The sequence below is a fragment of the Camelus dromedarius genome, chromosome 26 (assembly GCF_036321535.1).
Source record: "Camelus dromedarius isolate mCamDro1 chromosome 26, mCamDro1.pat, whole genome shotgun sequence".
NCBI lineage: Eukaryota > Metazoa > Chordata > Mammalia > Artiodactyla > Camelidae > Camelus > Camelus dromedarius.
In genome coordinates, this window is record NC_087461.1 from 20,315,024 (window position 1) to 20,342,874 (window position 27,851).

The window sequence follows — 27,851 nt, forward strand, 5'->3', positions numbered from 1 at the left end:
ATAGAGCTAGGGAGGAAAAAAGGAAACAAGGATAGAGGATGAAGGGTGCAATTTTAAATGGCAGGAAAGTCCACACTTAGAAAGTGACACTTGAGCAAGACCCGAAGCACGAGGGAGGAAGAACATCCCAGGCAGAGGGGCTGGTGTATTCAAAGCCAGTGAGCTTGGTAAGTGGAGAGGGAGGAGAGTGGGCAGTGGTGGGTGACAAGCTCAGAGAGGTGTTACATTGGCCATTATGGGTCATTACAGGGATTCTTAGTGGCAAGAAGCTACAGGAGGTTTCCAAACAGATGAGAGTCCCAAAATGACTTATGGTACAATTTCTCTGAGTCTGTTTTCTCACTTGGAAAAGGACTCATAACTCACAGAGTTGTAAATAAATGCTATATTTCATATGCCTACCCTGGTACAGAGCGTAGTACATGACAAAAAAAATTGGCTGCTGTAAAACAGACTGTACAGAGGAGTTGTTGAGAAATCACATAATGGATTCAGACAAATTTGGTTTTAAACCCCAGTTCTGCCACTGATTGACCACATGAGTGTGGCCAAGTTACTTAACCTCTTTGACCTTTGATTTGCACAGTATCTTCCTAAATGAAGACGGTACAGTGCTTCTTGGCACAAGGGCAGACTTGTAAGTACTCAAAAGAATATAACATGAAATATTTAAAAATTCTTCAGTAAATAGTCAATTCTGTAAATTGGCCATTTCCTCCTTTGACCCCCTCCCCTCCCCCATCCCCATCTACAGCACTTAGCACAATGACCTACTCAAACTGGGGTTGTTAGGGGTGTAGTAAATGTTTACTGAATGAAACAATTTGTCTCTACAAAATTTTCACTGATAATAGATTCTTTTTTTGTATAAATTGGGTATCATCCAAATGTGAGGCACATCACATCTACATTTAAAGGGTCTTAAAATATGAAAAGAAGAGACTACATTGATAAATTGTACATTTTATTCCTTCTGTTTGGTGGTGTCCTGATCGCTCTGTTTTCCCATCTGTGACTAATTTGTTTAGTCATCGTGGAACTTTGTTCTAAGTCTAGTTGTTCCAATGTTCCTCGTAGGCAAATGTTGGTGTGCCATTTCAGGTCTCCTTTTGCTTTCAGAGAAGGAATGCATTGTAAGTAAGCCCAGGAGTTGACTGAATGAAAAAGTTGTACCTTTGCTTTTCTGAGGTTGCTTTGTTTTTCTATAAAAGTCATGACTTTAATTATGAGGAAATAATTTAGAAGCAAGATGAATGTTGCCAAAGACCATGAAATTCAAACATAGGAGTGAGGCAGAATGGGCTGGTGGAATGAGCAGTGGATCTGGATAGTTGAAATTAAATTCCCCACTTCACCAGGCTATTACTCTCTCATCTTGGGAAATTTAACTAGGATGTGAATTTCAGTTCCTGCATCTAAAATCAAGAAGATGCAAATTCCTGACCTACAGACTTATTGGAGGCATTCTTAGGATCAAGTGAGGTAATAGACATGGGAGGGTTGGCAGCTATAAAGCCCTGTGCAAATATTATCATGGGTAAGGGTGGGGGGCGGTGAGCAAGGAATGGCTAGAGGAAGTCCTGAAGAGGGAAAAGGAAAGTATTTGACCTAAAAACCAGAAAAAGAGTAACTTTTCTACCTGTTAGAAAGGAGCTTTGTATCTCTCATCATTCAATTAGGGAGCTCAAAATCTGGACAGGCTATCAGGAAACCTGACTTATATTCCTGGCCCTCCTCCCATCAGTTGAATGACATTAGTAAATAACTCTTTGCAAACAGGTGGCTGACCAGATTCCCTCTTCCTCTGCCCTTCCTTGACTCTTTTTTTTTATTAAACAGTTAATTATCTTTTAAAGAGAAAAATAATTGAAAAACATACATATACATCCATTTAGATTCTATTTCTGGTACTTTTTCTCTTTTTGTGGTTCCACATTTCTGTCATTCTTTAGCTCCCAGAGGACGTGTTTTAACATTTTTTTTCCAGTGTGGTTCTGCTGCTGCTGAATTCTTTTAGTTTTTGTCTGTCTGAAAATGTGTTTTATTTACTTTAGTTTTCAAAAGATATTTTCCCAGGGTATGGAATCCTAGGTTGTCAGGGTTTTTTTTTTTTCATTTGTACTTTAAAGATGTTGCTGCACTGTCTTTTTGCACACATTGTTTCCATTGACAAATTTGTTGCCTTCCTTAACTTTGTTCTTCTGTATGGAAATTCCTTTTTAAATTACAGTATAGTTAATTTACTATATATATATTTTTTCATTACAGTTTATTATAAGATATTGAATATAGTCAGACTTCTAGACTTTCCAATTCTAACTATTTATTCTAGGGGAAAAATAATAATTCACAACAATTCACAAAAGGAGATTCATTGAAGCACTGTTTATAATTTAAAAACAAGTATAAACCAAATGTCCCACAATGAGAATTGGTTAAGTAAGTGGCGTATACAATGGCGTACAGTATAGCCCTTAAAAATGATGTATTAGGAAAAGAATTATAACAAAAAATTGTTGACAATTCATTAAGTACAGAAAACAAGGTATAAGACCACAATATACAGTGTGATCTCATTATAAATAAAAATATATGAACATATAAGCAGAGAAAAAGAGGTGACACCACAGCATATCTTTGGGGTGGGTGGTATTATGGATTTTTTTTTTTTTTTTTTGCTTACTTACATTTTCCAGATTCACAGTGACATTACTTTTACAACAAGGAAAAAAATCTTAATTTTAAAAATTAAGATTGTATATAATTTAAAAAATTATATATTTTTTAAATATGACCTAGAAAAAAGCCTATGGGTTTCCAGACTGTATAGAGTGTGGAAGGCAGAAAAGGAAAGGGCAAAGGAAACAGACACTTGGTGCAGAATCAGGCTTATACAGCAGCTCTGCAGTGGGCCCCCATCCAGGCCTGCAGCCAAGACCTCTAGAACCAGGACATTGCAGATTCCCTCAGCACAGCAGTTTCCTCCAGAGATTGTTAAATGCAGATTCCCGGGCCCAGTCCCAAACCATCTGAATCAAAATATCTGGGGTGGGGCACAGGTCTCTACGTTTAAGACCCTCCTGGCAGATTCTTGTGCAAGCATTAGGGCATGTGTACAATTAGGCCTGCTTCTCTAGGTTTCTGGCCCAGAGTTGGAGAGGACTGAACCTGGGAGTTTCTGTAAGTTTCACAGCTGGACATTTTTGTTATAAATCAGTAAAATCAGGATGTGAAGAAAATATCTCTTGGTGTCCAGCTGACACCACAGCTTTGCATGTGTCCTGAGGGCTTGGCTCCTGGGAGTGACAACCTGTTGGATGACGCATTCACTTTCCAGTGGGCCTGAGCAGAGAGCTGGTACAGGTCCCCTACTCCTGGGACATCAGGTGGCAAGAACACAGAGACCAATCCACTGAGGCTCTGTCCTTCAGAAGCTGAAAAGAAAGTGGTTAAATCAGCTAAAGCCAGGGGCCTCTTAATGAGAGACTGACCTGGACTCAGAGATGAAAAAGTTCTTACTGAATCAAGAGAGGAAACCTCACAGGGGTGCCCATCCATCATATTATAAAAAAGATGAATAAAGAAATTGTGCTAGATCACAGTATAGTTTTTAGCGATCTGCTATACTTCCTGTAGAAGGTTTATATACCCCCATTAACACAGGCTTGCCCATGTGACTTGCTTGGACTTGAAGTTCATTGACTTGGGGGTAACACATGAGTGAAATGAATGGAAGCAACTTCCTTGCAAAAATGTTAAGATCTGTCATCTGGCTCCACCATCTCTCGTTTCTTTCCTTTGCCGCAAGACCAGCATATTCCAGGTTGAGGCAGCCCCTTAAGTCTGGGTATCAGAATGAAGAAGATGTAGATACAGGAAAGACATAGCAGAGCAAGAAGTAAATCTTTGTTGCTAAAGGACCTTGAGACTTTGGAGTCATTATCAGAGCATAATCTAGCTAGAGCTGAATGATAAGGAACCAGTCATTTAGAATTGTGAAAACAAACTAGCAGTATGAAAGTGATTTTTTACAGAAAGCTATCCATAATATGTATTCCCTAGCCTAGCCAAATAGTTTTGATTTTTACACATGCCAATGTGCAAACGTGCTGAAACAGATCATGACGCTTTATGTTGCTTCTTCTCCTGAATTTCTTCAGAGAAGGAGCCTGGGGTAGAGGAGGACCAACTCTCCCACTAGAGGAGGCCAGAGGAAGGGCTGTCTGTGCGCCCATGCCCAGCACAGAGCCGTCTCTTGTCAGTAGAGTGAAACCGAGCGAAGCCATTTCCTCAGCATCATTCACCCCTCGGAAAAAATAATGCCAGGTTATTTCTTTTCCTACAAACAATCTTTCATGCCTGTTGACTATCCTGCCAAGGGAGGGCTAAAAATCAGCCCTGTTCTATGATCTTTCATTTCCTGAAGTCCTAGTCCCATGATAAATATTTAACCTGCACGCAGTGAGGGAGAATTTATAGGAATTCAGCAGTGAACAATGCAGCCATCAATTCTGCCCTCCCAGAGCCTGCAATCCAGTGGGGTATAGAAATAAATCAATTCAATATCTATCAAATAATTACAAACGGAGTAAGTCCCACAAAAGAAACGGTATGCTGTCATAGGTTGGAAAGACAGAGACAGTAGGAAAGAATTTACTTGAAACAAGAGTTTTTGAAACTGCTGACTAGGAAACAGTGAATCATGAACTCTAGATGTTCACAATCAGATCTTTAAAAAAAAAAATAACAGAACGGAATGGAGGTGAATAAAACAGAAGGCATTAGAGTGGGTTACATGTGGTAAGGGTAAATGCTCTTACAGGAAAGTACCATTTCTGGTTCACGATAAAGAACGTGGTTGCTACAGTGGATAGTGGTAAAAATAAGCTTGAAAAAACTAAGATATGGCTTCAGCGAAGATTGCTCTGAAGAAGGAAGACATTACATCGATGGCTAATGAATTGGTTGCCTTTTTTTTTATTAAGTAGTGAAACTTAATATTCATGCTTATATCTGTACAGTGAAACAATAAAAATTAATTCAATTTTTACTAAAGGAAGCAAAATTGCTGTGAGTTGCTCTTTTCAAATATTTATTCTGTTGTTTTGAATAGAAATAGATCTTGAGTTCTCAATGTTAATTAATAGCAGTAGGCCATTCACAGAGCTCCGCAGAATTGCTGGCAGTGATACAAACATGCAGCCTATGTTTCAAAAATAGTGCTCCTCTCTTCCAGAGCAGCCAACATTGCCTGCAGCCTCGTCCTATTCCCAAGCAACTCTCATGTAGTTAGGGAATTGGTATCCAAAATTACACAGACATAAAAAAAAATTATACAGACATTAGAACATGAAGTTTAGACTTAATTCCCACAATTTCTGTTTATTCTCAAAGATTTAATAAAATCACGACCATTCCATGATTAGTACCATCTTAACCCCTCTGGCAATTAAAAAACAAAGGCAGCAACACATCTGTAAGTCACTGCACACGTTCATTTCTACAGAAAAATTTCCATTTTGGGCTGGAGGTGTTTTTGGGGAAGAAAAAAAAAAGCGATTATATTTGTTGTCCAAGGACTTGGTCTTGCCTTTTCTTTACCAGATTTAAGAAACTTTGGGACATTTTTTGGACAATATTTTTTCCAAGGCATCCACGGAATTTAAGACCTTTTCACCTGGTTCAGAAGTAGCTCTTCTGAACTCTCACCCTCTGGGTCTCAAGTTAGAAACATATGTCTCTTCCAATACAGCATTCAGAGAGTATGTATATGTCAGTATTTTAAAATACTTACACATACAAGTTCGTGGATATTCAAGATACTGGTAACAGTGGGGGTCAGGGGATAGAGATAGTTCATTTTCACTGGATGTCTGCAGCAGATACCATAGGTTAGCTCTTAACACACATTCCAATCCGGTTTTTCCTTTGCCTTCCTCTCTGTAGACCTAAGAAGCTGAAAACGTACCTTCCAAGACTCCCTGCCACCAGGCTGGGCTGTATGATATATTTCTAGCCAATGAGATGCAGGCAGAAAATCTCTACATTTTGCCCTTTGCCCTTGTGTCTTCCCTCTTCCTTTGGCCTTGAACACTGACATAATACTTGGAGGTCAAGCAGCCTTGGGGACAAAATTCACATACCAAGGGTGGAAGGAGAAGACTGGCTCCTTGAGTAGCTCCCAAGATTTACACTACTGTGGGAATCCTAATTATATAAGAAAAATAACCCAACATGTTCACTCCTTTGTACCTCAGTAGCGATGCAAAGCTGAAAGTACTCTCAGCATTTGATAGGTTTTTTTTGTTTGTTTTTGTTTTGTTTTTGTTTTTCACTGTTTGGACCAAGTATATGCATTACCTATTCGAAAAATAATTAAAAAACTAAAAACAATGCGAAGTATACATAAATCTTTGTTACTTTTTTTTCTTTTTTTGAAGTTTTTTTCTGGGGGGAGAGGTAATTAGATTTATTTACTTACTTATTTTTAGAAGAGGTATTGGGGATTGAACCCAGGACCTCATGTATGTGCTCTACCACTTGAGCTATACCGTCCCCCCTCCTTTTTTGTCCTTAATAGTTGAAGAAATTTGTTTGGACTCCTCACTACCTAAACATTCAGGTTATCAAAAAGTTATTCTAGTCTTTTCGTGAGCATGGCTACAACCTAGGCCAGTAGCCACTAAGTTAGTGACACACCAGAAGCCTCTGGGGCCACCTGGATCTCTTTGCCAGAAGAGTTGCCTTTGTGTTTGTTTTTAGAATTACTGGACCACACATGTAAGATCGTGAACTCATGGGAAGAATTCTGGAGACACCAATTTATCAGACAATTTTCATTTCATCCAAGATGGTATAACATGCATAGATGTGCATCTGAAATCATCTAAGTTACTGGCAACTAATGTGTCCTGTCATTCACCAAGAAGCTAAGAGATTCTTGATTTATTCTGAGCTCTTTGATAAGATAATGCTCCCTTGTGGTACTTAAAGGTAAAAATTATAAGATAAAGTTAACAGTCGCAAACAACAGAACCCACTCCAGCTAGAATAAGCAGAAAAAGGATATATGAAGGGTATGATCAGTCCCACTACTAGTCCAAAATGCATATGAAAAGCCATCCATTCCTCAAGATACCTCACGGCCATTTATTGAAAAGGAATGCCATCTGTTATAATAAATATGTGGTGACTATGCGTATGAATAGTGCACGATATGCAGCCCGGGATATCAAGTGACTTACATAATTCCTGGAAGAGGGTGAGAATCAAGCTTGGAAGCCACACAGTCATGAAACACTCCCAGTCACATTGCAGGTCAGCTCTAGGGGACACCTAGAGCCACTGCTGATGGGCACAGACAGCCTAGCTCACCTTGTTTTCCCTGGGCACTGTATCCAGCTCTTCCCTCCCCATGGCTGCTTTGAAAGCTAGCTGTCTCTCCATCCTCATCAGAATGAAGACGACAAAGTGCTTGCTTCTTCTCACCACTAGCTGCTGAAACAGAAAGGCGAATTCATCTGATCAATGAAGTCTAGGTCATTTGCATATATGCTAGCTGCAAGAGATGCTGGGAATCAAGTTGCTGGCTTCTACTTAGGGAGGTGCTGACTCATAAAGTTGGAATTTGCAAATTGAGTAAGGGTGTTCAAAGGCTTTGAGGATCATCCAAAGAGCATGATGATGAACAAATGACATATATCCATGAGAGCTGGCAGACATTGTGCTGGACAAGAACTTCTCACTTTGGCGTTGCTTCTTTCAGTCTTCTTAGTGTCCCCTTCCCATTATAACATTCTAGCTTCTAAGATCCTCCGAAATAGGTGAATTCTCACCGGGAGTTGAGAGACATTTTCCTTCCTTATGACTCTCACTTTGCTAATAAGTTGCTCCCACTAACACTGACGGAGTTGTGTCGATTCTGTGAGGTTTAAAGGGATGAGAAATTGAGAACCACTGCTCTGTGGTGATGAGAGTGGAGAGGGGTGTAGTGGGGTGGGTAGAGAAGATGAAAGACGGGAGGTGGGACGACCAGGTGCCAAGGCCACAAGGTGGGAACAAGCTTGGTGTCCTGCAGGACCGAGGAAGGCTAGTGTGGTTGATGTGCGGAAAGCAGAGAAAGTTCCAGATGTGGTCAGTGAGGTAGACCTGGTGGCCATGAAAGGAGTTCGGATTTTACTGGAAGTGAAGTTGCAAGGCTTAATAAGAGAAGTGATTTTAAGGTTACTATGTGGAGTGTAGATTTCAAAAGGCAATCGTCTGAAGCAAGAAGACCAGTCAGGATCTGTTGGAGCTCGTGTTTGTTGTCATGTTTTACCATCCAGCTCAGAAGTGACCCCTCTTTTAGAAGTCTTCCTGGTTTTGTCAGGCAAAGCCAGTTTCTCCTTGAATTCAGCATGGTCCCTTAGACAAGTACACTATTGATGCTTCTTTCTCTCCCGGTAGACTGAGTTCCTGCTGGGTCCCCTGGTTGGCCTCCAGCCCTGTGCTGCCACAACCGCTCTTCTGGAGGGAAGTGGGATAAAGGGAGAGCCTTTGAAGCCTGTCCGTACAGGCTGTCCTTCCAGCTAACGGGGGCTCTCTGGGGAATGTATGTTTGACTTTCTATTCCCGGTAATATAAGTTCAAATGTTTACGGATGTTTGAAGTTGGGATGAAAGCATTTCTATTCATGCTGCTAGAATCTGTGAGGCTTTTCTTTTCTTTCTTTTTTTTTAACTTGGGTTACTTGGCTGGGGAAAGGAATGTAGTGTGAGGATCAGAGTGAATCCTTGAGGCAGGTAAACCTGGATGGAGCTGGACGGCAGAGTCCCGGCCTTCTAAACTGGGAGCCTGGGGCGCCGGCCAGAGGCGCCTGGAGGTCGGGAGGGCGAGTGGAGGGTCAGGCAGTCCCCGGGTTGTACAGGTGAGGCAGAAGTTTCGAGAGAGACAGAGCCCAGCCAGAAGGCTCCGGGCCCAGCCCACCTAGACAGGGAAGGGCCGGGCAGCGGGCCGGGGTCATGTACCGCGCCGCTGGCCAGCTTGTCCCAGACATTCCGCGTCCGCGGCGGCGGGAATGCGCGGGCCCGGCTGCACGCTGCCCCGGCTGCACGCTGCCAGGGGCCGGGTTCGCGGGGCGGGGCGTACGCCCGAGGGGCGTGGCCCAAGGCCACGGGGAGGGGCTCAGGGCCGTGGGATCTTTAAATGAGCAGCCCGCGCGCCCGGCACCGGCCCGCGACTGACCCAGCCAGTGAGTGAGCCACTACCTGCCGACAGACACGGGCAGCAGCACCGTGCTGCCAGTCATGCCTCGCCACCTCCCGGGACTGGTCCTGCTGCTCTGGCCGCTGCTGCTGCTGCCACCCCCACCCCTCGCCGCCCCCGGCCCCCAGGCCTGAAAGGGCTTCCGGAGGTTGGGGACTCGCGGCCCAGGGGGCAGCCCTGGACGCAGTCCCGCTCTGGCCGCCCTCACCGGCGCGGCCTATGCAGGGGTCGGCCAGCCTGGCGGGGCCCGCCGCGCAGGTATGGCCTGGGCGAGGGCGGGAGAGGGGCCAGGCCGAGAGGGACGCCTGGCAGGAGGGCGGGAGGGAGATCCAGGGCCGGTGCCAGCGGGGTGGATGGATGGGCACGGGAATCCAGCGTCGAATGAGAAGGAAAAGCCTTCGTCATCCGACAAGTGTTTCTTCCATCTCAGTCTGCGCCAGACCATGTTGCAGAACAATCCCCTCCCCAACGAACTCTGGAAAACTGAGGTCCAGAGAAGGGAAGGGAGATGCCCAAGGGCACTCGTAGCCAGGGCTAGACTTTGAATCTCTAGAAGTTCGAACTCCAGCAACTGCCCCCCTGAGATTTGGGCAGGGAGGATGGGGCAACTGTGGGAACACAGGGTACCTCCCAGCTCTCTGACCATTTCCACCTCTGGTTCAGTTCAATAAACCCTTCCTGAGATTTTGCTTTTAGTTCTCTGATTGACTGGGCCCCAGCCCCAACCTGTACTCTCTTACATTCTCAAACACTCAAGACACTTTGGGTCTTTGGTGAACAATTTCATTTCTCTTTTGGGTCAGTAGTTGGTTCCTGTGGCAGAGCAAATCTCCTAGAGCAGCAGAGCTGGAAGATCATCTGACCGAATCCCTAAAAGCACATGTAGGGAAACAGGATTTTCAAGCCAAGGGGACTCAGCAAATCAGTGTCAGAGCCTGGGGTAAAACTCAGAGCTCAGGTATCCCAAGCATGGGTCTTTCTACTGCTCCAAGCTACCGAGCTCTTAATATGGTTTATATGAGATTTTATCTTCATTACCAAAAAGTCCAGCTTCAGACATGTAAAGAGAGGCTGCACCAAACCATTTTCTGAATGTTGAGTCTCATCTGGCCAGTTTCATCTGCCTCAGCCTGATTTGTGTTGTTTACCCCTCCTGCACCTTTCTGGATAATGTTGATGAAAAGCACAAGGGATACTTCCGTGCCCAGCTCCACTGGGCTGGATTTGAAATGGTGAGAGCATTGTCATTGAGACAGGCTGTGCCAGGGTTTACAATGGTTAAATTCAGCTGGTAGCTAGTTGGTTGCTCCAGGCCAGGCAGGAATGGGGATAGGGGAGAAACTTGTCTCCCAGAAGTAAATATTACCTCTGGTCCTGATCCACTTCCCTTGGGGATGGAACTGGGAGAGGGAGGAGGGATTCTGCATGGGGTGGTCATATTTCCCCTAAGCAGCACTCGTCCTTCATTACCTGGGATCCAACTCAATATTGAATGATAATTCTTTAACAAACACCACATTGCACTCTTTTCCAAATTCCCTCCTTTTTGCATCCAGAAATTGCTAAGCTTTGCTATGGGCTTTTATTTCTAGTGGAACTATCAGAAATTAACAATTACTGTGAATAAGGAAGCATTTTAGGAAATTCAGATTCTCCATTTTCTTGGTTTTTGAGAATCAAAGTGCTGTTAACTAGTAAAGAGGAATGAGATTCAAAAACAGTGAGGAGAGGGTCCAAATCAGGAAGTGAGCAGATAATCACAGAATGTCCTGCCATCCGAGTCAGGCCCCCTGTATTTTCTATTCCTGTGGTAATAAATTACCACAAACTTAGTGGCTTAAAACAACACACATTTATTATCTAGGAATTCTGTAGATCAGAACTCTGACACTAGTCTCACTGGACTAAAATTAAGGTGTCAGCAGGGCTGCGTTCCTTTTGGAATGATCTTAGGGGAGAATCCGTTTCTTTGCCTTTTCCAGTTTGTAGAGGCTGCTCTCATTCCTTGGTTCATGGCTTTCCCCCTCCGTTTGCAAAGCCACCAAAGGCAGGGTGAGTTCTTCTCACATGCCATCTCTCGGATTTCCTCTTCTGCCTCCCTCTGCCGCTTTTATGGGCTTCTGTAATTACATTGGACCCACCAGAATAATCCAGGATAGCCTCCTCATCGCAAGTCTTTAATCACACCTGCAACATCTCCTTTACTACATAAATTAACATACTTACAGGTTCTGGGGATTAGGATATGGACATATTCACGAGGTGGGGAGGATTATTCTGCCCACCTCACCCTCTGTAACCGCCCATAGATGATTCCATGTGAAAAACCAAGTGGAGAAGGAAGGAATCCTGCATGTTTACTTTTAAGAACATAACCTAGATATTAGTAAGGGCATCATTTGGGTGTTAGTGACAGGATTGCTAGATACATAGTTTTCCTTTTACTCCAGTTATGCAAAAACATCCAGATCCATCCTCCAGAAAGATTTTCTTCTTCTTTACTCTTGATGCATAGCAATCAGGGATGAAATTAAATTCTGGAGTTGTTTAAAAAAAAAAGAATTAAATCTTTTTGACTTAGCTAAATACATGACATACAGCATATTTCAGGCTGGTGGCTCAAAGTCAACATGCAGGATATTGACTAGGTATATGAGATAATGTTGATTTCTGTGGTGGAAAATGTTGCCTCATAGAGAGGCAACCATGCAGTGAAAAGTCCCTTTGGGATAGGAGTTAGGAAACCTGGAGTCCAATCTATGTTCTACAGCTTTCAAGCTCTTATACCTCCTTGAGACTCAGGTTTCTCACCTGTAAAATGGGTATAAGAACAACCTCTGCATCTCTGACATCACAGGGTTGTGGTGTTGGAATCCTATGATCGCCAAAAGGTTATTGAAAGTAGAATATTATTTACTTTTCTAATTAAATACATCTAGGAATCAGGATAAAACCAAGAAGATAGTTTTCAGTTTTTAAAAGAAATCTATATAGATGCATAATTCCTGTTCCAGACAGGGCTTTTTCTGTCATCAACTGCTTAGCCTAGGAATTTATTTTGAACAAATAAATACCTATTCTTTCCCCCGCTATCCACGAAGTAAATTGCCTTCTTAGAGTAGCATCAATTTCCAGCCCCCTATTAGGAAAGAAAAGACCCTAATGACACTTCATGCTCAGGTATCTCGTTTCCATTTAGGGCTTGGTGTATATGATGTGTGTGTGCGTGTGTGTGTGGGTATGTGCTGGAAAAGAAGGAGCAATGACCTGAAAAAGGCTTCTCTCTTAGCCTGGCCAGACTTTTGGACTTGATTTTGGTGGCTAGGAGAGAGAGGAGAGTAGAATGAGTTTGTCAGAAGGGAATGAATAAGAGGAGGTGAAAACAGAAATGTACTATGTAGTTACAATGTGCCAGGTCCTTTTGTGTGGGAAAGATACAAGTTCCTTGAGGGCAGAGAATCTGGCTGACTTGTTTTAGTAGCCCTTTGGCTTAATACCCAGTAAGCTTTCAAGAAAAAAATTTGGTAAATGAAAAATGAAAGAGGTCACTAAGAGAGTTCGGTGGGGGCCGTAGGATGGAGATCAAGTCAAAATCTCTGCTTCTTAAACAAGACATGCTCACAAAGATGCAAATGCAATACACATGGATCAGATTAAGTTCCACGTAATCTGCTTCTTTCCACTTTCAAGCTATAGCTCAGCGCTACGTGCACCGCAAAATCCACTAAACATGAGTGAATGACCAGTTGGAGGGAGAGTTTAGGGCCACTCTGGAGTAGTCTTCACCACCTTGGGAGTGGAGTAAAAGAATGAAGCCACCAGGAGAACACGTGTGCCTCAACTCAAACTTCCATTGCCTGAGGGGTCTGTGAGGCCTGGGCAGGGGAGTGAGCCGTGAGGCTGCCCTGTCACATGGTTCAGGCACTGTCCTGTTGCCTCAGGTGCACAAAGTGCCCAAGAAAGGTCTGGAATCCATTTATTCCTGAGAGTCAAGAGGAACCTTCGAGCAAAACTTTACGCAGAGGGATGAGACTCCAAGTGAAATGTCAGGACTTAGCCAGTCTATAGGAGAGATGTTTAGGGAAAGTCACACCTTTATGTGAATTCTCACTAGTGCGTTCTGAAGGCCTCAGTGCTTTCAACATCCAAATGGAGGGTGGTCTTGGGCAAGTGAGCAAACGGGTAATATGGGGTCAGAGGATGCTGTGTTGCCTGGTCTCCAATCCCAGAGCTCTCCAGGTGGGAGAACTGCCAGGTTTCTGACTGTGGTCTGATCATGGCTTGGTCATTTCTGTTCCCCACACCCTTATTTGCAGGTGTTTGCAAGAGCAGGCCCTTGGACTTGGTATTTATCATTGATAGCTCCCATAGTGTACGGCCCCTGGAGTTCACCAAAGTGAAAACATTTGTCTCGTGGATAATCGACACTCTGGACATCGGGGCTGCGGACACGTGGGTGGCAGTGGTGAACTACGCTAGCACTGTGAAGATTGAGTTTCATCTCGGTACCCACTCAGATAAGCAGTCCCTGAATAGGGCCGTGGCGTGGATCACACCCTTGTCTACAGGCACCATGTCCGGCCTGGCCATCCAGACAGCAATGGATGAAGCCTTTACAGTGGAGGCAGGAGCTCGGGGGCCCACTTTCAACATCCCTAAGGTGGCCATCATTGTGACAGATGGGCGGCCCCAGGATCAGGTGAACGAGGTGGCGGCTCGGGCCCTGAGCTCTACGCTGTGGGTGTGGACCGGGCAGACATGGAGTCCCTCAAGATGATGGCCAGTGAGCCCCTGGACGAGCATGTTTCCTACGTGGAGACCTACGGTGTCATTGAGAAACTTTCCTCTAGATTCCAGAAAACCTTCAGTGGTAAGTCTTTGCTTCCCACTAGAAAGGGTGTTATAGTTAGACATCGTGTATCCAAAGAAAAAGAGATTTATTCTTTTTTTTCCTTTCTTTTGGTGGAAATTTTAAGGAAAACTTTTATAAATAATGTTTTTTTGTGCTTTTTTTTAATGAATGTAAACACAATTTGTTGATTAGGAATATAGAGCTGCCTTATATATGTAACTTGCTTTGCTCATAAAATCTTCATGTTTGCATTAGAAATGTGAAGTTCTGGAAGTATCCAGGATAAATGATCCTGTGTTCCCTGATGGGGTCAGGAAAATAAATAAATAAATAAATAAATAAATAAATAAATAAATAAATAAATAAATAAAATAACTCAAGACACCTCTTTTCTCCCTTCTGCCCACCACAGTTTTTCTAGATGTTTTCTTTAGTTTTACCATCTCTAGGTTTAACAGAACCCTGTTGGTTTTCCTGCAGAAGACGGGGAAGTGTATCCGTCCACAGAAGAATCAGCTGGCTTGCATTCCAGCGGAACTGTCAGAGTGCACACTAGGGAATACTCCAGTTTTCAGGTTGGCTCTTTCTCAGATTACTCCTTGTGGATGGGCAGGATTAGGGACCAGGGAGACTGAGATTTCAGCTCACTCGTGAGCTAGCGCGAAGCAGGGTATTTTTTGTTTTTGTTTTTTGATCGTTCTGTTACTGTCCTCCTTTCTTCCTTTAGGATAGAGTTTAAATACGAATATGCTGATTTAATTAGAATTTTTAGCATGACTCAGCCAAATCCACGAATATGAATCCATTCAAAGCTGATGTTTGCTTTCAGTCACTGATCGGTATTGCGAATTTGTGGGACTCAAACTTTTTAATTTTAATTTTAATTTTATTCTTGTTTTTCTTCTTAAAGTTTCTATTTCTCTCTGTATTCATGCTTTATGTTTTTTGTCATTTGGAGATAATCTTTCAAAGCCCCCTATGGAATTATCCAGGCAGGTGTGGACAGATTTCTAGTTCAGGTGAATTTTAGCAGTGTTATTATTACTTTTTTTTTAGAGGAGGGATATATTTAGTTTATTTATTTTTAGAGAAGGTACTGGGGATTGAACCCAGGACCTCCTGCATGCTAAGCATGCACTTTACCACTTGAGCTATACCCGGGCACTGCCCTGTTCAGGTGAATTTTAAAATGTAGATACCTTTGGCTATATAATCTATTCCACATTTTGTATTTTCAACATGCATTTATTGATCACTGACGATACAAAGAGAAAGGTAGTCCCTCTCTACTATCCAGCAACAGTCTGAGGGTGTGGATGAGACAAACAAGTGGATCAATAATTACAATTGTAAATTTCAAGGAGACTTTTTATATAAATGAAGGTGAAACTCAGCAGTCAACAATTTGTCAGGAAATGGGAGATGAAGTCTCGGTCAGGACCTAAGCCAGACCTGGCTGAGGCCCCCTTGTCTTTCCTGCCCCAGGACACTGGGCCTTCACAAACTGTCCTTGGCTTTGGTGGCATCTACTCGGCATTCATTGGTTTCCCAAAAGAAAATGGCTTTCTTTCTCCCAGGAAAACCCCTTGTGCTTGTGGGTGAGAGCTTTTCCATAAAGATACTAGTCTGTAGCAAGGCTGGGTCTCAAAGCTAGCACCTGGGGTTGGGGGTTGAAGGACATAAAGTAACAAGCAGTGAGTGGCCACCTTTTCATTCTGGTACAAAAGGCCTGCTTGTTCTGGGGAAAAATATTCTTTCTATGGAAAAAAGACTGAGGGGTAGCTTGTTGTAGTCAACGGGCTGGAAAGATTATTCCATGAAAAGGCCCTTCTTAGGAAAATATTAGCCTTGTCCTGTTGCCAAAAAGTGGAGACTGGGTAACCTGCCATGGGGGTGCTGGCCTCCTCCAAAAGGCCTCCTTGGTTTCTCAGAAATGACTCCATTCATTGATTCTTCTATCAAAACATGTCACTAGGAAAAAAAAAAATCCAAAGAGATAGAAATGACTCCAGGAGCAAAAAGATGGAGATGCACTTTAGCTAACATCATCTTATTTATTGTGTTTTTCCTTTTCTTTTTACCGGTTTGTGTATAGCATATGAGTTTATTCTCCTGGCAGATAGGAGAGCTCCTGAGGTAGCATGCATATACATTTGAGTTCAGGAACCCATGTTGCATATTCAGAAGACAGTTACCTGCATTGCCCTCCACCATTTGCATGTTCAAACACGTATTGGTGCCCAAGAGTGAGTGGGTTCCAGGCCGAGAGGAATGTCTGAGTGTGAATTGTTTAGACACAAACTATAGAACCCTTGCAATCTGGGTTCTGGTTGCAGTGGGACCACTAGCTCATAGAACTTCAGGAAGTACTTTATTGTTCTCCCTGTTTCTTGTTGGGAAGCAAAAGTCTTTTTTTCTGGTCAGGTGGATATGCTGAATAAAATATCAAATTGCCTGCCTCCTGTAAATGTTTGGCTAGGGCTCCAAATTCAAAATTCCCTTTCTCCTTTGAGAAGTCAACCGTAAGATCTATGATTTTAAATTAGTAACATTACTAGTTACTAATTTAAACATTACTAAGAGTGGTATTTGTAATAGGCCAGGGACAGAGGAAAAGAGCCAGTTTTTATAGTGAACTAAAGATAGCATTGGAGAGGAACCCAGAGAGCAATGTGTTTTTGACATGGGAGAGAAACTATCTAAAATGCTTCTTACATGTCAACGCTGACTGTTATAAATTTCTTTGCACAGCTCTGGACCCGTGCATGCTTGGCACACACCAGGGCCAGCACGTGTGTGTCAGTGACGGGGGAGGCAAGCACCACTGTGAGTGCAGCCAAGGCTATTCCCTGAATGCTGATAAGAAGACGTGTTCAGGTGAGGCCTGCTTAGGGGATGGTGGCTGACTGCGACTGATGCGGGGACTCACTCTCTGGGCTGGAGACTGGCTTTATGCTTTTCTCCTCACTGCCTTTTGGCTGGTTTTCTGTTATTAACAATTTTCCCTGAGAGGGAACAGGAGAAGAAAAGTGAGATAATACATAAAACAGCCTATGGTGGGACTTACTACTAGTTTTAGAGAGAAGGGCCAGTAGGGAAAAGGGCTAGTGTGGAAAGGGCCCAAACTCTTGGTCTTTTGAGCATTTGAATTTTTTTCCTGGATTTATTTAATTAAATAATTAATTAAATACAAGCTACTCTGGCCTTTGTGACTATAGACACTCGTGGAATCTAGAAATGGAAGAAAACTTAGGGAGGTTCTCACACATCGGCCATATGAGCCATCACATATAGTCAGTGAAGAATGGGAATTAGGTCCATTTTGTAAAATCCTAGAAAAAAGTTTTTGAGAGGAAGAAAACTTAGAGATTGTTTAATTCAACATACTCATTTTATAGGTTGTGAAACTGAGACCTAAGGAAGGGAAAAGGATAATCCTCGTCATGGGGCCTGGTAGTGAAGGAGCCAAGACCAGGGGTCATCGGTTCCTATCCTCCAGCCCAGTAGTCTCCTTCTTGTGCCGGTCTGTCTTGTTTCATTAGCATTGTGTGTGTGTGTGTGTGTGTGTGTGTGTGTGGTATGGCCCACAATCATTTACTCACCACGCTTCCGGTATGTTGACATTTGTCCTGATCGTCTTTTGATAGCTATTGGTAAGTGTGCTCTTAACTCTCATGGGTGTGAACACATCTGTGTGAACGACAGAGCGGGCTCCTACCCCTGTGAGTGCTACGAGGGTTATACCTTAAATGAAGACAGGAAAACGTGTTCCGGTAAGTGGGGCAGGGGGCTTTACTATTGCTTCCCTGTCTACCTGCCTCCCTAGCCAGCGTTAGGGAGGGGGTCCATCGATGGGGAACTTGGTCTCTTTTCCTCTCTCGCCATCTTGGGCTTTTCCCACCTCTTATTAGAAACGTTAGAAACAGCAGCATGTGTGTATCATGACCCACATGTGTGAGTGTGTTGTTCATTTCCTTCTCTGTACCCAGCCCCCAACAGTCCTTTCCAGATGCTAAAGACACTTTAGTAAATTAAAATTACATAACACTCCACAAGACACTTATTACTTTTAAAGGGAAAACAGTAAGTTCATAGTGGAGAAACCTGGTAGACATCACTTCAGCCAAGTGAGCAAAATTAACGTCACCAGCAATGGCACATAGTGATGTTGTGGATCCCCTGACATGATGTTCTGAGGGCCCAACAACACATCTGTGGTATACTTGCTGAAAACTCAGAATCATGAGGAAGCCTCAGACAAACCCAAATTGAGAGACATTCTACAAAATACTTTTTCAGTAATTTTCAAATGTGTCACTGTATGAAAGGCAAAGAAAGGCTGAGGAATTGTCCCAGATTGGAGGAAATTAAGGAGATGTGACAACTTAATGCACTTTGTGATCCTCGACTGGATCCTGGACCAGAAAAAGAACGTTAGTGGTGGAACCATTGGCAAAACTTGAATAAGGTCTATAGATTAGTTAATAGCATTGTATCAGTGCTAATTTTCTGGTTTGATAATGACACTGTGCTTGTATAGGATGTTAACATTTGGGGAAATGGGGTGAAGTACAGGACTTTTTGTACTATTTTTGCAACTTTTTCGTGAGCCTGAAGTGATTTCAAAATGAACAGTTCAAAGGTTAAAAAATAGTTTAAAAATATGTCAGTACAGAGAAAAGATCACTGAGTGGCAATTTGGGTCTTGAGTTCTGATGCTGCTCTGAGTCAGTTGGTCTCCTTTGGACTCAGTTTCCTTATTTCTTACAAGAGAGGGTTGAGCTATGGTTTCTTCAAACTCTAGTTCAATCTCTTTCTGAATCTAGTATAATTAGCCCCACAACTGTTGGAGTCCCTCAGATTCAGCATAAATACAACAAACCTATAAGGAATGCCTTACAAAGTATTTATGAGATACTCAGATTATGAAAACTCAGTAAAAATGATTGTGAACATGAGTTGAGGAAGATAGAAGAATAAGTATTATATGTGTAGGATTTTGTTTTACTCAGCTAATTTATTGGTAAGAACAAATATGACTGATGGCTTCGAATGGTTTCTAATCAGTTTTCTGCTTCTGCATTTCTACCTACAAATAAGAAGATTGCTCTATATGGGTAATAAAAGACTTTTCCACGTTTAATTTCTTTCCTTCTGGACTTTCGTTTGGCAGCTCAAGATCAGTGTGCACTTGGTACACATGGCTGTCAGCACGTTTGTGTGAATGACAGCGCTGGATCCTACCACTGTGAATGTTATGAGGGCTACACTCTGAATGAAGATAAAAAAACATGTTCAGGTAAAGTCCATTCAATAAACCCTTTCACATGTGGCTCTTTCTACTGTGGTGAAACCAACTTGCAATTTACCAAGAGAAGATTCTTAAAGGTAATGTAAAGAATCGGGCCTCAGACATTCTACCATGTTTACAGACCAAGACACAGTGCTCAGAGGGCAACGAGCTCATTAGGTTTTGCAAACATAGCTTACTTCAGACAATTACTTGGAAATGGGTAGGCAGTGGGGGATATGAGAAAAGCTAATTGAATGCAGGGTCCTTATCCAGGAAAATTTTATAGCTCTGTAAAGCAAATAGGAAACTTTAGAGGAAGTCAGTTGGACAGTAACTATTTGGTGTAACAGGCTGAAAGTGATCTTTTTCCAATTAAAACTTGGCCTGGAACTTTTCTGTAGCGTTAATCTTAAAGCTGGATTGTTTCAGTAAAGGAGACTTTGTAAACGACTGAATTAGACCCACACAGATCTTCCAGTAAGTTTGAAGCAAGTCCTTTCCTGACAGTTTCTCGATGATCAATCTTGGGTGAATCTGAGCCTTATGACTTGGTGAGGGAGCCCATGCCAGCACTGCTAATCCTCATTAGTTTGATTTAAACTCACTGGCAGAACAGGGTGGCATTTATAATGTAAAAACACACCTTAGAGAAGCTCCTAGCTCTCCGAGTGGTGTTTCATTTTAGCATACTCCATATTTTTTTTAGGTTTTATGTGTATTTTCTTCTCCCTTGAGGAGATACATTACATGACCTTTTCAAAAGAGATTAAAAGAAGTGGAATATCACCAAGTCCCCTTTTTTAAAAAAATGAGATCAGTACAAGAGTACTGAGCATCTATTGATTCCCAGGACTGTGCTAAGCACTGTGGGGCTATAAAGTGGAAGCTTCTGCCTCTGGGTGCAAAGAGAACCAGCACCTTAAGGAAGCAGGGACTAAGTAGTCAGGGGCTGGTGGTACTAAGGGCGGCAGAGGCAGGATGTCCAGGCCAGACACAGAGGGGATGGGGCTGGAGGTGGGCCTTGGAAGGTAGCGAAGGTTTAGATGGAGAGCGGCAAGGGCAAGGGGCGTGGCTTGTGTTGGTTTGTTCAAGGGTGGAGGGACTAAATCACCTGGATGGAGAGGACTCATGGTCACACATCTCAAACCATCACAAATATTCCCACTTGGTACTTTAAACTGAGGCCTTTAAACAGAAGGCCTGGAAAAAGGAAACAAAAACAAATTTAGATGTAAACTAACAGATATTATGGAATAAAAACGGAACATTTTACTAAAAAAAGAAATCAAAGACGATTTTCAGTTAAAAAACTTTATGAGGAAACTGAGGTACAAACAGATTAAGTGACTTGCCTGTAGTCACTTGATTGCTGAGTAGCAGAGCCAGGATCTGAATCCAGGTACTTGCTCTGGTGGTGACACATTCTCTCAAACACTAAGCCATACCATCTCAGGGTAGAAAGCACAGGAGAGCAAAAGGAGATAGAAGAAAAAGACAAGATGGGGCAGTTAGTATTTTTCACATTTTAAAGTAATAATGAATCCATTCTAAAACTGGGTGCATGACATGGGCCAGATACCCTGCAATGACCTGCCTACCCCTTGCTGGGCAGTGGGAAGGCTTGTAAATTAAATGCGGAGCCGCAGATCGGGGGCCGGAGGCTGCAGACTTGTATGCTTGTTATTTCTGGAGCGGCTGCTAAGCTGGGATGAGGGGAAAATGAAATGCTCTGATATTTTGCTGCAAACATCTGAATTGTAGTAGTGAAGGAGAGTATCACTGTGAAGGTTGGGAAGACTAGGGGTGGATTACATAGGGCCATATGTTTCATGAAAAGTATTTTGTAGGCAATAGTGAGCCACGGAGGGGTTTTGAGCATGGAATGACACTTAAGAGAAGAGTTAGAGGGGAACAGATAAAATAGTTTGGCTCCTTTAGTGGCCGAGGAAGAAGCTATGTCTCCCAGGAAGCCCTTGCTCCTTGTAACGTACTTACTTGTGACAGGTAATAAGTGCTTCCTTATCCAGTCATACACCATCGTCATCACTGTCATTGCTGTTATTTTTGTCTCTATCTCTGTGCGCGTGTGTGCACATGCATGCAAGCCATTGTTTTCTGTCCCACTGTGTATGTATCAAGGGCAGGCCCTCAGTCAGTACAGTCTTTTTTGTGCAGCATCAGTTTAGCTCCAGGTGCAGGCCAGGTAGGTCCCTAATAAGTTATTTTTGGTGATGGCGAAGATAATCCTTTGTATAGGTGGAGACGTTGGAGGCATTTATGGTCATCAGGAAACGCCAAAGGTAAGTTCTGGAACAGAATCAAGACTCAGTGCTGCCCCAGTGCTGTAGGTAGGAAGAAAAGAAGGTATCCAAGATTTCTACAAGAAATAAAAAGGAAAGTGGTGCAATAAAAGGTGAGGCTAAAGAGATGTTAGGGAAAAGGGAACCAGGTCTTCTGAAACACTTCGTTGATGACTGAAGGAGTCATTTGCTGTACTTGTTGGGATCAAACCAAAGGTTCTTTTCTCCCAGAAGTTTGGGTTTGGTTTCCTATTGTAATCTGTGAATATTTTATTTCCTGCCCCACTCCTGGTCAGTTCGTAACAAGTGTGCTCTGGGCTCTCACGTTGCCAGCACATTTGTGTGAATGACGGGACCGCCTCTTACCACTGAGATTGTTACAATGACCACACCTTGAATGAAGACAAGAAGACATGTTCAGGTAAGACTGTCCCTTTAAGCCTAATTCATGTGGTTAGGACAGTCTTCTAGGAGTAAGCTGTCTTGTCTCCAAGTCTGGAGCACAGTTCTGAGTCTTGCTCCTGGTCAGAATCCTCCAGTGGTTCCCAGCTGTCGTCAGAATGGAATAATTCTACTTTTCCACCAGGCATTCTTTCTTCTGCGATCTGACTTCATCATTTCTCTGGTTTTTTTTTTAATACAAATTTATAGATTAAATAAGCAATGATGGAAAATAACAGAATAGGGGTTGGAGGAAACTATTTCAGGTTGGGGGGCTGTCTCTGAGGAGGTGACATTTGAAACCTGAGAACTGGCAGCAGGTAGGTTGAGACTGGAGGCTGGCAGGAGGAGGGGGAGCAATGCTAGGCCCTGTGTGGTGGCTTTAGAGGGGAGAGAAAGTGAAAGGCCACCAGTGTGACAGAAGCATGACCAGCCAGGAGGAATGTGGTGTAAGATAGTTTGGAGAGTTAGGCAGGAGCCAGATCATGCTGATATCCTGGGGCAAGGGAAATTCTATGAGAAATGGGAAGTCATGGAGAGTTTGAAGCAGAGGAGTGACATAATGCTGTTTATATTTTTAAAAGTCACTCTAGCTGCTGTGTGAAGAGTAGATTGAAGAGGATGGAGAGCAGAGGAAATCCAGTTTGGAGGCTATTGCAGTTGGGCTGGGACAGTGGCATTGATGATAGAAGTAAACTGATTCCAGATATGTTTTGGAGGGAGGATGAATAGGGCTTGGTGATAAACTGGATGTTGGGGATAGAATGAGGGAGGAATAAGGATGGCTTTCGTATTCCACTTGAGCAGCTGGGGGGATGGGGCATCTTTATTGAGGGAAGACTGAGAGTGAAGCATATTTGGGGAAGAAAACTCAAGGGTTTTGGACTTGTGTTTTTTATGCTCCTGTAGATTGTAAGCCCCAGCCCCGAAGGGCAGTAGATCTCTGTATTCCTAGCATCTACCATTATACCTGAGAGTTACTCAGCAGATATTTCTTCATTTGAAGTCAAGTATGGATCAGTTCTTGGGGAGGGTGACAATAATAAGGACCAGCTTGCTTCTAGAATTTGAATACGTCTGGGTATACTGTTGCCCGACCTAAGTGTTTAATCTTCAGAAAAATCAGTCTTGGGCATTTTTTCTTCTCCTGGAAGGTGAGGATTCCAGCATGATTTGTAGTGGTTTAGGCTCTGACCTCGCTTGTTTTAGCCATTCACTTATTTATTTGTGCAGCAAGTATCCACGGAGCTACTGTCATATATCAAGTACTCTGTTAGGTCCGGAGGAAGGACCTGGAGACAGATTAATATTTTGTGGTTCACAGTGTACAAGTATTGCACTACTTTTGTTAAACTTATTCCTAAACATTTTATTCTTTTCGATGCTATTGTGAATGGACCCATCTCTCAACTTTCAATTGCACAACATCCCAATTTTCCATGGGGTGTTTTATTGAGGATGTTACACTGAGCCCCTTCTCTCACAGAGCTTACAGTTTGTCAGGCAAGATACACTGGAAAAGTGTCATAGGTACCAGTTTTATACTTTGTACAGGGATGATGGGCATGTACTTGATATTCAGTAAATACTTCAGGGCTAACTAATTAACCAGTTGAGATGGGGATTTGAGTTGGCTATCACTGAAAGTTTCAGTAGGATTTGGACAGCTACATAGGTTATATTTAATCAAGTGAATTTGTGGTCCCCCAGCCTCGTATCTTCTTTGTAGCACGTGGGAGAAAATGTAGGCAGAAAGGACTACGCCCTGTCCTCAGGCAGTACTACTACTCAGCTGGCAGATAATACGCGTTTTCAGACCTGGGAAGTTACTCTTATTTCTGTTAGGCAACTTTAGGGGCTACAATACTGAGTAGGAATAGCTGCCTCACTGAATTACAGAAAGAAATTGGGGTTAGAATTATCATTCTCCCAGGTATAGAAACCTGAATTTTTAGTTCCAAAGTATTTATGGGTAAGAACTAGAATTCTCAGTTCAAACCATTCAGGGGAGTAAGTCTGTATAGGAAATCGGGAATTACCTAGTTTTAATCCTTAAAATATTCTAACCACACAAATAGAGGACCGTTTTCCTCATTTTCATTTCTTATTGAGGACACAGGATCACAAGGAGATTGCCTTATCTCTGCATTCTGGGCATCTTGTTGTTGTTGTTGTTGTTGTTGTTGTTGTTGTTGTTGTTTAATTAAAAAATGCATTTATTTGGGGGAGATAATTAGGTTTAGTTATGACTAGAGGGAGGTACTAGGGATTGAACCCAGGACCTTGTGCATGCTAAGCATGTGCTCTACCACTTGAGCTATGCGTGCTACCGCTTGGGCTATACCCACCCCCACATTACATCATCTAATTAAACACTTACTTTATATCATGGAAAATTTTAGACAACCACAAAAGTTGTCTAAACCACAATATAATGAACTCTCTCATGTTACCATCCCACAGCTTTGACAGCTGTAAACTTTACCTCAGTATCTCCTAACTCAGTTTCTTCTGTGACACTCAAATTCCACAGTATTTTCTCCTCTTTCTTTGTGCTCTTATATCCTTTTCTCTTCTAGAGAAATGCATTTAGGTAAGTCTTAAAAATGGAAGTACTGAAGCACAGATTTCCTGATTTGCTATGATTTCTAATTAGCTGTAACACTTGTGTACTGTCCTTCTCATCAGCCATTGAAGAAGCATGAAGACTCATCTCCACAGAAGATGCTTGTGCGTGTGAAGCCACACTGGCATTCCAGGATAAGGTCAGCTCGTATCTGCAGAGGCTGAACACCAAACATATCCTTTCTGGAAGGTTTTCTGCTTCTGCTTGAAGCAAGCTGGGGTACTAAAATTGGGCCGACATTCCACAGGATAAGGAAAAAATTCATTAAGTTTTAAGATGGGAAATAGTAGCACATAGCTTTATTTTTTAAATTTAGAATTCTTTTCAAATGTTTTAATAGACTGTTATGCCTATCTTTACTTATGTGCAAAAGCTGTGTAATTATTTCTTTTCCTAGTGCTTTTTCACAGATGTAGAAGCTCCTCACTGAGCTCTGTTTAACAGATGGTGCTATTCTGCTGATTCCTTACTATGGCTTTCGTATTCAGAACGGGACAGCTGATTACCAGGGTGTGACGGTGCAGAAGACACTGAGCTGTACACTCTCTCTGTCCAGCCCAGTGGTCAAAACGCAGACTTCAAAATGGAACATAGTAGCACCTCAGCAACCTTCCAAATCAGTTGTTTAGCCAAAGAAGTCACTCAGGAAAAAGTACTTTTTCTTAGCGCAGCTCAAGTGAACTGACACCACCATTCTAGTGATCCCAGAGGAGTGGTACTCAGACTGAGATGGGGCCACCCTAGGAGTCTGCAGAGACCTTCAAGGGGTGTTGGCGGGGCTGGGGCAGCACAGAAGATGTTAAAGGAATCAGTTTCCAAATCCTGCACTTCCTTACATTGATCTGCCTAAAATGTGACTGGGGGTCAGTTGGCATTCTCTTTTCTCACCTCTCAGTACCACCGCTCTCCTAACTTTATATAAAAAGGGCATACCTCTTACTCAGCCTGCCCTTGACTAAGGTGAATTTCTTGGAAAAGTAAACTCTCCAGAGAGCCAAATAAAGGGTAAACTCAACAGATTATTAACGAAGCCCTTATAGACACATGTCCCCCAATGCATTCCATTAAGAGATACATTTCTAACCAAAACTTACCTTTTGTTTTAAATGATTTTATGTCAGAATTTGTAATTTGTTTATTGTTTAGATCAACTGCGTGCCCAAAATAGTTGTAATGATAACTCAAATGAGATAATTTAAAAAATTTAGAGCCCATGGTCAAAGAAAATTAATTTAAAGGTTATTTCAAAATAAATGTGTATTTGCTTGTTGTCTGTATAAAGTTGACATCAACGAAGTACAATAGAGTGATCAAGAACAGATTTCCAAGATTCAAAGTAGAATAAAATTCTGTAGAGAAAGTAGAAATACAATTTCAAGGAAATATTTTATTTTAGAAGAATGATAGTCGTATTAATTCAGTATGGTATTAATATTACATGGGATACATTTGAAAGACAGATTTAAATTTTATTTTAAAGAGTCACTATTTATAATATAGCAGAAATTGCGTATTTTGTAACTAAACTTAAGAAAATTTTCATATAATTTAAATATGCATATAATTTAAATATGTGTATATCCATATAATTTAAATATAAGATGTCATTTGTCAAAATTACTTTAGGGGATATCTGAGCAAAAATGTTTGAAGACCACTGCTTTATATCATGCTCTCTAAAGAACAGAATATCTGAGTTTTAGAGTAAATTAGATTATTGATGAGAAAACAATTTTACTCTTTTTGTTCAAAATAGAACTTAAATGTTTTTTCTTGTATTGAAGTGTTTGAAAGTGTGGTTGCATTTTCTAATGTCTAAAAATATGTGGTGTTAGCCTTAACAACTTGCCACTCAATGACATTTTGGAGAAGTTGCAAGCAAATGAATATGGACAAATACATCGTAAAATAGCTCAATTTTTTCACCTGGAAACATGGAGCGCTTGGTGTATTTAATAATTCGGCACACTTCAATGTTCCTGCTAATAATTTGCCATTACAAATGCTTGAATGTTACTGGATAAGTAGTGTGAGGACCTTCTGGAAAATCAGTTTCATTTTTCTAAGGAAATAAATGTCCATATCCTTATTAAGAGCAAACTTTAGTGTCTCTAAGCTATGGCTGTGAAATAGTTGGTAGTAAATAGAACGTAAAGTTTCATATTTCTTTCTTTCTTTACTAATTGAGCCATTTAATTTTTAAATGTTTATATTAGTAAGATAACCATACATACAATGGGAACTTTTGATCTATTTTTTTTCTTGATAATATTTATAGTATAAACCAGGCTTATTATTGAGAGTGTAAATTGTACAAAGTATTTACACATAAAAAAATCATATCATTAAATTGAGATGAATATAATTCAGAACTATATCTTCAACACTTTTGGTTTTTGATCATTTTTGCTAAAGTACTGCTGAAACTGTGATCAGGGATTATAATACACGTACCTAAATATAGTTAACACACATCAAGTGAACTGTTATATGCCATTTTTAATTCATTTTAATGTGAGAAAGAAACACACAACTAAAGACTTTAGTTGTGAATTAAGAGTATTATAACTTTTTACCAAGGACAAAAAAATCCTAAGTTTACTTCATCGTTTTACTTTAGGATCCAATCAATAAAATTATGTATTTATAAATATTACTATAACAAATAACAAAACCTAATGTTTTTAAAATGTTAATGATAAGCCTAACTTTTTTCACTTACATATTTGATACATATAATTTTTTCAGCTTTAAAGCTTGTAACTTTTAGAAGAAAACAATTCTTTAAATTGTATACTACTCATTCTTTTTTGGTTTATGTTGTCTTTAGTATAATAAAAACATCATTATCTTTATATATTATTGTCATTTTTTTTTGGGTGACATCAACTTTGTCTATTAACACATTTCCTTAAATTAAGCTGAATTAACAACTGTTTTGAATATGAAACAGTTCGTTGTCACAGGACACACTGTTGTGGCTCTTTCTACAATTTAATTTCATGCTTTTAAGATTACAAATGTAAATTCATGTTAAATAGAAAGGCTTGAATCAAGAATCTTGTGGGAGAGGGAATACAACAAAATTACTTAAAT

General features: G+C 41.6%; 1 pseudogene; it reads left to right on the forward strand.

The window, feature by feature from the left end:
- Nucleotides 1-9,055: 9,055 nt before the first annotated feature.
- On the forward strand, nt 9,056-26,792 carry LOC105101164 (matrilin-3-like; annotated as a pseudogene).
- The last annotated feature ends 1,059 nt before the right edge of the window (nt 26,793-27,851 follow it).